Source organism: Arachis stenosperma, chromosome 1 (assembly GCF_014773155.1).
Source record: "Arachis stenosperma cultivar V10309 chromosome 1, arast.V10309.gnm1.PFL2, whole genome shotgun sequence".
Taxonomy (NCBI): Eukaryota; Viridiplantae; Streptophyta; class Magnoliopsida; order Fabales; family Fabaceae; genus Arachis; species Arachis stenosperma.
This window is the reverse complement of record NC_080377.1, coordinates 93,118,319-93,129,165: the sequence shown is the minus strand read 5'-3', so window position 1 is coordinate 93,129,165 and position 10,847 is coordinate 93,118,319. Positions and strand designations below refer to the sequence as shown.

General features: G+C 36.1%; 1 pseudogene; it reads left to right on the top strand.

Moving 5' to 3' along the window:
* The first annotated feature begins 7,269 nt into the window (after window positions 1-7,269).
* On the top strand, window positions 7,270-10,847 carry LOC130982176 (uncharacterized; annotated as a pseudogene).

Genomic DNA, 10,847 nt, shown 5'->3' with positions numbered 1-10,847 from the left:
AAAAAGGAAAGAAGGAACCAAGCAAAGAAAAGAAAGATTTGTGATTAATATAACAATAACACTTAATTCTTGCCCTGATAAATTACCCTTTCATTAAACAAATATCTTCTCTAATCATCATCAATATATTTTCATTTGGACTCATTTCTTATTTACGGTGAGAGAAAGATAGAACACTACTAAAAAATAATATATTATAAATAAATTTTTCAGATAGAATTTTTATATCAGAAATACAAATACCAACCTGACCGATTTTTTATCAATAAAAAATTAAAGTTTTTATTAAAAATATTTTCGATAATTTATAAAATTTGTCGATAATTCTGTCAGTAAAATTAAGATTTTAATTTTAAATTTATTACATAATCAATTATTAAATCTATCCCAAATTTTAATTGCCCTAATTTAAACACAATTTTCAGATTTTCAGATTCATTCATACGAGCTTTCAATTTGGCCCTCCATTCACTCTCGCCGTCGCACAAGCTTCTCCCAGCGCCGCCGCCGTCGCTCGCGTCGCACGATTCTCTTCGTCACCCCTTGCATTGCACGAGCTCTCTCTGTCACTCCTTGCGTCACATGAGCTCTCTCCGCCACTACCTTGTCGCGTCTGCTCCCTTCGTCGCCATCGTCGCACGAGCTCTCTCCGCTGCCGCTCTCGTTGTGCCTGCTCCCTTCGTCTCTGCATTTCAGGTATATTCTGTTACTTCCAAGCCAGCCTCTCCTCCAGTATATTCTAACACTGACGCCTCTCCTCCAGTTTGCCGTTTTTTGTCGAGCTTTGCCGCATCTTGTCCGATTCTGTTACATGAAAGAATTGACTCAATATGACTTCAGCAGTTGAAGTTCTAGCGGAAAGGACTCAGATCAAAGAAACTAATCTTGCTGTTAACAATGCAGTGTAAAGAGGAGAGTTTGTTATTCAGAACTGAATTGATTCTATTTTCTATATCTCATATCATACAATGAAGCATACACTTGTGTATATATATATATATATATATATATATATATATATATATATAGCAGAGAGGTTAGGTGAGCTGCTGAGGTGGAGAAACAGAACTATAAGATTTTTCTCCTTTAGTAACTAACCAACTAGTCTAACAAACTAGTTCCTATTTGTGGGCTTACCCTCAACACCCCCCCCCCCCCCTTCAAACTTAGAGAGGGATGAGTCCCTATCCTAAGTTTGCTCTTAAATTTAGTGAATAGGGAAATTGAGAGCGGTTTGGTGAATAAATCTGCCACTTGGTCAAGAGCTGATATATGGACTACATAAAGTTGCTTAGCATTGACCAAGTCTCTGATAAAATGTAAGTCCATCTCTAAGTGCTTGCACCTGCTATGCAGTACAGGATTAGTAGCAAGCATACAGGTGCTATGATTATCACAGTAAATAGTTGGAGGAATTTGTTGTTGTACTCCCAGTTCTACCAATAGCTGCTGGATGCTCATAATCTCTGTTTGCGCTGAGGCTATTGCCCTGTATTCTGCCTCTGGTGGATCTGCTAACCTTTGACTGCTTGCCACTCTTCCAAGCTATGAGGTTTGTTCCTAGATAGATACAGTAACCCGAAGTCGACCTCCGATCATCTAGGTCTGAAGCCCAATCTGAATCTGCAAAGGAGAGAATACGAGAGTCAGTGCATTTGGAAAACACTAAGCCATCTTGAATTGTACCTTGAAGATATCTAAGGATCCGTTTGACTGCTTTTCAATGATCAATGGTTGGTGAATGCAGTAGGAGTGTGATTATATTGCAGATATCTAAATGGCTTTGTTGTATTAGTAAAACAGTCATAAACAGAACGGGGGGCATGAAAATAACCACACAATGCATCATTAGAGGCAACAGCATTAAGAGCAGTATAAGGGGATTTATGCTTGTCATATAAGGGATCAGGATTGCTACGGAGAGATGAAGTAAGAATAGGAGAAGAATGAGTATTATTGTTATTCATCTTTAGATCTTTATTAAGAGCATTACAAATCTGATTATTACACAGAGCAACTGAATTAAAAGATGTAACAGATCTATGTAAAGTATCTTGATTAACTAAGGCCTTAGGACTAGCAGCAGTAGATTTTATCACTCCATTTCTTGGAACAACTAATTGATCAAAACAATAGATTCCTCCTTTATCCATTCCTTGAAGGAGATGATCCCGAGTAACCTGATCATGAATCACACAAAAATCAAGCCAGAATTAAAAAAAGACATGATTGGCCTTTGCAAATTGAGAAACACTTAAATAAGTTTTGAGAGATATTAGGAACATGTAAAAGAATATTTAATTTAAAGCATATATTTTGACATTTATCATAAAGAAGAGATGAGCCATGGTGTAGAATAGGAATCCCATGGCCATTACCAACAAAGACTTGTTCTGGACAATTTGAAATGTCTGATGTATGGAGAAGGTTCGCATGGTCAACAGTCAGATGATGGCTAGCTTCTGAATCAGGGTACCATGCAGTGTCTGGTAGAGCTGAATTTGTAGAAAGATAGGCTCTTGGTTGATGAAATGATGAGGAAGGTGGTGGTGGGAACGAATTACTGTAAGGAACTTGTGCTGGGGGTGGTGTGTTAGACTGTGCAGAAGTAGTGGAGTTCTGGTATTGGGGAGTGGAGGCTGCAGAGTAGCTTGAATTCTGGTACTGAGGATCATATCGAAAGAAGCAATTCTGCACCATATGGCCAAGTTTGCCACATAATTGGCACTGTGGTCGCTGAGTACCAAACCTTCCACCACGGCCAAACCTATCTCCACGCCCTCTTCTTCCACCAGTTCCTCTATTGAAATTATACCATGGAGTGGAAGGCGTTTGTGCTAAGTTGGCCAGTGCAATTCCCTGATCAGGCTTCTTGTATCTTTCAAGTAAATCCTCATAGCCAAGTAAAAAAGACTCAGCTTCTTGGACTGTGAATTTTGACATCCGTGACATTACCGAGGTAACATATCCATGATATTCTTCTGTGAGGGCATCCAAAATAGCTTGAATATGATCATCCTCAGTAAGAGGATATCCAATGGCTAAAAGAGAATCCACAAGTTTTCGAATGCTAGCCAGATATTCAGTCACACTTGAAGTTTTCTTGACCGATCGAAGTTGTGTTTTGAGGCTTTGGATTCGAGTTCTTGAGGATGTAGTAAAATAAGAGTGAATGACATTCCATACTTCATAAAAGTGTCTGCAGTTTACCACCTTATGCTTGAATGTTACCGACATGGAAGCCAAGATCCAGTTCATGAGGGCTTTATCATTCTGCCTCCATTCTTTGAATTTGCTGGATTCGTTCTTGCTTGAAGGAGTAGCTGGTGGTTTAGAGGGAATAGCTAGTTTTGTTGAATCTGAATCTGCCTTTTCTTGCACAGGTTCTTGTGGATCGAATTCAGAAGGGATTTTTGAAGGATCCAAATGATCTTCAAGTTCAAGGGTTTCAAGGGTGAGAAGAACAGCTTGCTGCCATGTAGAGAAGTTATTTTCTTCAAGCTTGCCTTGTATTGGAACCAGGGCATTCTTGATAGTTGAGGTTGAATTCGGAAGAAGAAACGCCATGGATCTTCACAACCTTGCTCTTGATACCATGTTACATGAAAGAATTGACTCAATATGACTTCATCAGTTGAAGTTCTAGCAGAAAGGACTCAGATAAAAGAAACTAATCTTGTTGTTAACAATGCAGTGTAAAGAGGAGAGTTTGTTATTCAGAACTGAATTGATTCTATTTTCTATATCTCATATCATACAATGAAGCATACACTTGTATATATACATCTCTATAGAGCAGAGAGGTTAGGTGAGCTGCTGAGGTGGAGAAACAGAACTAATAGATTTTTCTCCTTTAGTAACTAACCAACTAGTCTAACAAACTAGTTCCTATTTGTGGGCTTACCCTCAACAGATTCACCGCCATTGATTTCTGTACTGATTTTTTGTTAAGGATTTTGGTTTTGTTCTGATTTGGTTTTAATTTTTGGTTCTATCTGTTCTAATTTTATTCTTGCTTCTTTTCTAAATTCTTGTTCTGTTTCTGGTTCTAATTTTGGTTATCTCTGGTTCTAAGTTTTTTTGCTTCCACGATAGGGATATATCCCTTGATGGACAAACTTTGGAGGTGATCACTCAATCTTTTAAATTTGTCATAGTTTGTCATTGATTAATTAATAATGATCTGCCTCTGATTATTGCACTGGTTGAGTTTGTCATAGGAAGCTAATGAAAGCTTGGATGAAGTGGTGGCTCTTGCTAAAGACCTTCAAACTAAGGTAATTTGACATGAAGCATCCTTTTTCTTCTAGCTTATGTCATACATATACATTTGTTATAAATAATGCATTAAGTATGTATTCATTTTATAATTTTTTATTTTCTATTATATTTAATCATGTAGAGCAACAAGAAACTTACCTTAACTGATAATTCAAAATGGTTGAGAAGCAGAAAGTTCAAATTAGGAGCCAAAGTTGTTGAATCAACTTCCTCTCGAGCAAGCATAAAGGAAGGTACAAGTGAACCTTTCGTCGTCAAAGATAATCGTGGAGAATGTGAGTCTTAAAACCGAATAATTATTTCATCTGGGATCATTGTGCACAAACTTACATGTGATATTGTGATGTCTTTTGTTGTAGCTTACAAGAAACACTACCCTCCATACTTGAATGATGATATACGGCGTTTGGAGAAAATTGCAAAGGATGGAAAAATCCACAAACGGCTCTCTTCCCATGGAATTCTTATGTGGTAATAAATCTGGTTTCTTTTTATTTTCTTATGATTATGGAATGTCATAAAATGCTAAAGAATTTTTCATTGAGGTGCAGAAGTGTGGCAGCATTCCAATTAAGTCATGGACAGCAATTACTAGCCATGCCAAGACTTGTGTGATAAATGATCACAAGCTCTATAGCTATTGTGCGACACAATAACCTAAAGTCCTGCTATTCAATTCCATCTACATCCTTGTAGGAGTATTCGACGGGCAAAATTATTGTTCACCTGATGCACTCACTCCAAAGGAGAAAGTATGCATTTAAATTCTATTCTGAATTGTCTACTACATATAATTTTAAAGAACATGTTTCTGGGACAGAAATGAATAAGTCAATCCTTCATTTGCAGAATTTGGTGGAAACCATGAAGCAGCAACCATGAAACAGTATCTATGCACAGATACAAACTATGAAATAGTGTATACTAATCCGAATAGTTCTAGTTTAATCCTTTTCTCTTCCAAATAATTTAGGTGGAGAGAAAGCACAGATGTTGAAGACTTGTTCATAGCTCACATTGTTGGAATGGACACAATGGCTCGTGGATTCAAGAATGCTGCTAAGTTAATTGAGGTACCATTGCTTACACCTATTTATCAATATTTTTCTAATTTAGATCTAGAGACTCCATGTCAAAACTTCACTCATAAATCATACTAATTTTTTCTTTTTAATTTCCATTAGATGGTTCCCTTGCTCAGCTTGTTAAAAAGCGACCAGATTTTTGACACTAACCTAGGTGCTCAGATAGAGGTACATTTTTCTTTTAATTTTGGGAGTTAATGGTTTGATTGGAAATAGTGCTGCCTTAGAATGGTAAAACTGACTTTGAATTACTTGAGAAGAAAGTCAAAGAAATAGATGAGCCTAAAGTAGCTTCAGGTAATTCACTAATTTATGCACTTTGGTAAGCTTTTCTTTTTGTTTCCTCATCAATGAACTTGGTAAGCTTTTTATGATGTAAGCTTTTTATGATGAGAAATTGTATTTGTATCATTTTCCTTTTCTTTTTAACCCTAAGTGTATAAACTTCTTTGTTTTTAGTATTAAAAGAGAAATATTTTACATTTTTTGTTTGTCTTCCTGTCACTTTATATACTAAAAGAGACAATATATACAAAACGTGTAAATACGAAATGGTGAATATAATCATCAAGGTTGCGAGAACCGGACCGGTTATTGAACCGGTCAAGTAACTGGTTCAATAATTCAATGGTCCAACCGGAGTCGAACCATGGTTGAACCGATTTAATTAAATATACAGTGAAACTATAAAAAAAATTCAATATATAATCAAATTGAATATAGCATTCAAAAATTAAACAGGTTTTCAGCTAAATAAAGACACTACTCATTAATAATCATAATCATCATTAAGTATTCCATTGTTCCCATCATAAAGATAATCCATATTACAAAATTTGATGTAACATTCAAAAATCCAGAATTATAGAATCCATAATCCAAAATATTCTATATAGCATTCAAAATAAAAAATAAAAACTGAAAAGCAGATTTTGAGTGGACATCAAATTGCAAAAGAACTTTTGTACTTTCTGTAACAAACAAACCACACAAGCAATTAGCATCCATTGAAAATAAGATCATTTGTTCCTAGCAAAGTTCTGTTACTGGGTTTGGACCAACAATGGGCTTGAACAATTGAACACACACTTATCTTCAATTGAAAACAAGATCATTCATTCATAACAAGATCATCCATTGAAAACTCTTCTTCCAATATCAAATCAGAGATAAATCCTCAATTGCATATTGACACATTTATTCCCCGCAAAGTACCATCAACAACTCAGAATTAGTAAGAATTAGAAAAAATCAGGAACCAACAACTCAAAAATCAGAATCAGTATAATAAAACAAAGCTCATAAATCAGAATCAATCTAACAAGCCAAGTTTTTTTTTAAGTTTAACTAATTTCACTTGGCAACAAGCCAACAACTAGTAAATTAACTTAGAATTAGAAAAAATAACACAAAAATAACTCAGAAAATTACCAATAATCAACAATAATTAACTAGAGGTCAGAACAAAACAACAACAATAATCCAAGTTCTGTTAACAACAATGAACAGCGAAAAAAATTAACTCAGAATTAACAATTACCATCAACAATCAACAAAATTATTTTAAAAAATTTAACTTAAAAAAATTATCAAAAATCAGACAAATTAACAAGAATAATTAACTCAGAAGTATATATTAATCATAATTAATTTCAGAAAAAAAGGACTGAAGAAGCACCAGAGGAGTGCTCACTGGAGAAGACAAGACAGTCGAGCAACAGAGACGTCCGAGAGGAGGTGATGGCCGAGCAGTTAAACGGCGGTGACGGCGAGGAGGACAAGCGAGCAGAGACGTTCGCGTTTCGCGTGAGACAGACTGAGATCGGAGAGGGAGAGAGAGCGAGCTTGAAGAGATAGAAGCCAAGTAGAGACGTCCGGGACGGCGACGAGAACAAGGCCAACGATGGCACCTTCTGTCGCTGCCGACGACGACGATCACAGAGGTGGGCTTCACGACGAGCACAGAGACGGTGAGGAGGAGAAGAGTAGCGGCAGTTGATGGTGCTTCACGACAAGCACAGAGAAGGGGAGGAAGAAAAGAGTGGCGGCGTCTAGGGGCTCACGGTGGCTGGTGGGGTTTCACGATGAGCAGGCGGGATGGGGGCTGACGATGGCGACGGTGTTTGCTCTGCTAGGGTTAGGGAGTGAGGGAATTGGGACTGGGAGTGAGGGAATTGGAAAGAAGGGAATTGGGTCTGGTGGGTTACCGTGGGTGTTAGTATAGTTAGCCTTTCTTTTTTTTTTTTTTTTTAATTTTATAAGAGACAAAACGACGCCGTTTTGTTCTTTTATTTTCAAACCAAAAACCGTTAAAAAACCGGACGGTTCTTCGGTTCACCGATTAACTGCCGGTTCGACCTTTTTTAACCGGTTTTTTGTCAGACCATTTCTGACCTTACCCGGATTGGTTAAGTGACCGGTTCTCGGTTAATCCGGTTGAACCGGCCGGTCCGGTTCGGTTTTCAGAACCATAATTCTTCTATAATCAGAATTTCTCTTCTCTCACAATTACATTAATATGAGGTATCTTTTGAATTTTTGCAAGGGCAGATATCAGCCTGATCCAGTATCAGTGGTGATGGCAGGCCCAAGCACCATACTTGCCTATAGACGGAAGGTAAGAAACTTTGTTAAAATGGAATCTCCAACTTTCCTCACTTGAGTGGTTTATTCCCATATAATTTTACTCATTTCTTCGTTAAAAAGAAATTAACAACTTCGTTGTCTTCTTTCTGTAATTATTGCTGCTGCTTTTTTCTTTCCTTTTTCCTTTTTATGTTATTGTTTCCGTTGGTATATATTTTATATTTTATATTTTAAGTTTTCTTCTCTCTAACATTCTTCTTTGGCTGAGAAGCATGACAAGGATTTCATAGAGTTAAGTTTACAAGACAGCGAGAAAGTGAGTATAAATGTTAGTTTTCTAGGTCTGATAGAAATTTTCAGTGTCATAACATAGTACTGAAGTAGTATATTTGGTTGTTCTTGTTGATGAACAGATAGAAGGTATTGTGCTGTGTGAAGGTGTTTAGAAGGGCCTCCAATCCTTATTGAGTTTGTGTAGCGGGTAATTGGTTTCTGTAGCACTCTTTAATATAAATTTTGGTAATAGATTTTGCCAATAAGTGAGAAAGATCCAAAATAATAAGGTTCTAGTTGGTTACTTGGTTCCAATTTTTAAAACCTGATTTCAAATACTAAATAAAACTATTCTTGGCTTTTCAATTAAAAATTTTCCCTGAACTCAATCATGTAGTAATTAACTGAGCATTTCCTTCCCTTCTTTCTAGTTTCAAGAATATAATGCTTAACTACATCAGTTTTGTTAAGGTTTTATTTTCTTCTCTTGACGTGGTTCCTTCCCAGTTTTGTGAACAGTCAGAAGAAAGATTAAAAGATCAAAGAGAGGAGGAACTAGAGCAACATCTGAAAGAAAGAGATGCAGCAGGGACCTGGAAGGTACCCATCTGAAAGAGAACTAGAGCAATGCTTGAAGGTGGCTCCAAATTTCCTTTCCTTTTGAGTTTTATACATAGTGGTTCCTTCCCAATTTTGCAAACATGTTCTAATATATCTTATCAAATATTGTATCAATTTTTTACATCTTGTTTATTCTATTGACAGGATTCTTGGAGCCGTTGTTGTAATAGCTGCAAATGCTAGTGGTGCATGGACTCCTATTGGTGATGTTACCACCACTATGCTGTGGATACATGGTCAAATATATACAGTGCAAACAATGAAGGTACCTTTAGGGTTTGTTTATACCTTCAGCCATTTCTCTAGCTGTTCCATTGGCGCTCATGTCCCTGACTAGGTATCCTTCTATCTCTAGAAAAATCTGCCAGCAAAGCTTAATTGAATGTCGAGATTCAGCATAACATAACATATTACATTTTAGATGATCTTGATTATTTTTATTTACAGCGAAGTGAATGGGAAGGGACAAGATTCTCCAAATGTCTTTGCTTCCGAACAGATGGCACCTCGAGGACAGCTTGTTTTCTCAGTAGGTTTAGGGGTTTTGATTTTTGTCCCCATGTTCAAGGCCCTCACAGGTTTGCCTCCGTACATGGGGATGCTACTTGGACTTGGTGTCCTTTGGATCTTCACTGATGCTATTCATTACGGTGAATTGGAAAGACAAAAGCTAAAAGTGCCGCAGGCTCTGTCAAGAATAGACACTCAAGGAGCTCTATTCTTCCTAGGAATTCTATTTCTGTTAGCAGGTAAACAAATATATAATAAAAATTTTTGATCTTATATACAAAACTATTCTTTTGCATTCTTGATTTTTGGGTGGGGAGTTACAAATTTTTTGTTCCAAGCAGAAATAATAATGAATCTCTTGTGTAGTGAATCTGAATTTTTAACAATCAGGTATGGTTTCTTGCAGGGCTATTAAGATGTGGAAAAAGTTATAGGTTAAGGTGGACAAATTATCTTAGGCCAGACTTAAAGAGAGGCCTTCTTTCAGATTATGAGGAGAAAATGGTCATTGACCTTCATGCTCAACTTGGAAACAGGTTATTTTTTTCACACCAACCTCTTTTTTTAGAGTAATTAATATTATTTGTTATCTCTTTAAACTTTTATCAAATTTAAAGATAAAAATAATGGATCGGATAAGTAAAATTAAGTGAACTAATAATTTTATTAAAAGTAACAAGGGTCTGAATACACTTTTGGCTTTAAGAAAATATTGTTTTACTTTCATGCTTTTATATATTCACCTGTTCTGCATGCTTAATCATAGTATAATAAACTTTTGCAATGATTAAATTAATAATTGGCATGGCAAAAGTAACCTTATCTAAGGAAATGATTTAAACCAAACTGAAAAGAAGAAAAAGATACCTTAATGACACCCAAGCCCCACTAACTTTAATTTGATGAAGTTTTTTTATTTGTGTAATTCATGCCATCCAAGATCTCTATGTATTGAGTTCTATTTCTGTTGGCAGGTACACAAATTTCACATTCAAGACAGCTCTTCTCATTTCTCGCTTTCCCCCGCATCCCCGCCTTCGTCATTCACTTTCACTTTCTTTGATAATCTAACTACGCTATCAATCATTCATCCATATAACAATGGATTGCTTAGAACTCTACAAAGAGGTCGGTGTCTATCTTATTACTTATCATTGTGTTAATTCATTCGTTCATGGCCTTGTTTCTCAAGGACTTTTGATGTTAAATGTCCCTAAACAAGTGTTTGTTCATGGCCTTGTTCAAACTGTTTGTTCAATATTTCAGTTGAATAATTTGAAGGTATTAATATTATTTATTGTGTTATTAGATCCATGAGGTCGACAAACAAATCGATAAGCTCTCTAGGCATCAATATTGGCTATGTAAATATTCTCTTTTTTATTGCATCAATAGTGAGACGAAGATAATGTCTTGATGTTTTAGTAAATTTTAGTCCTGAAATTTCAAACATATGAGAAATTTTTTATGTGGTCTTGTTATTTGCATAAT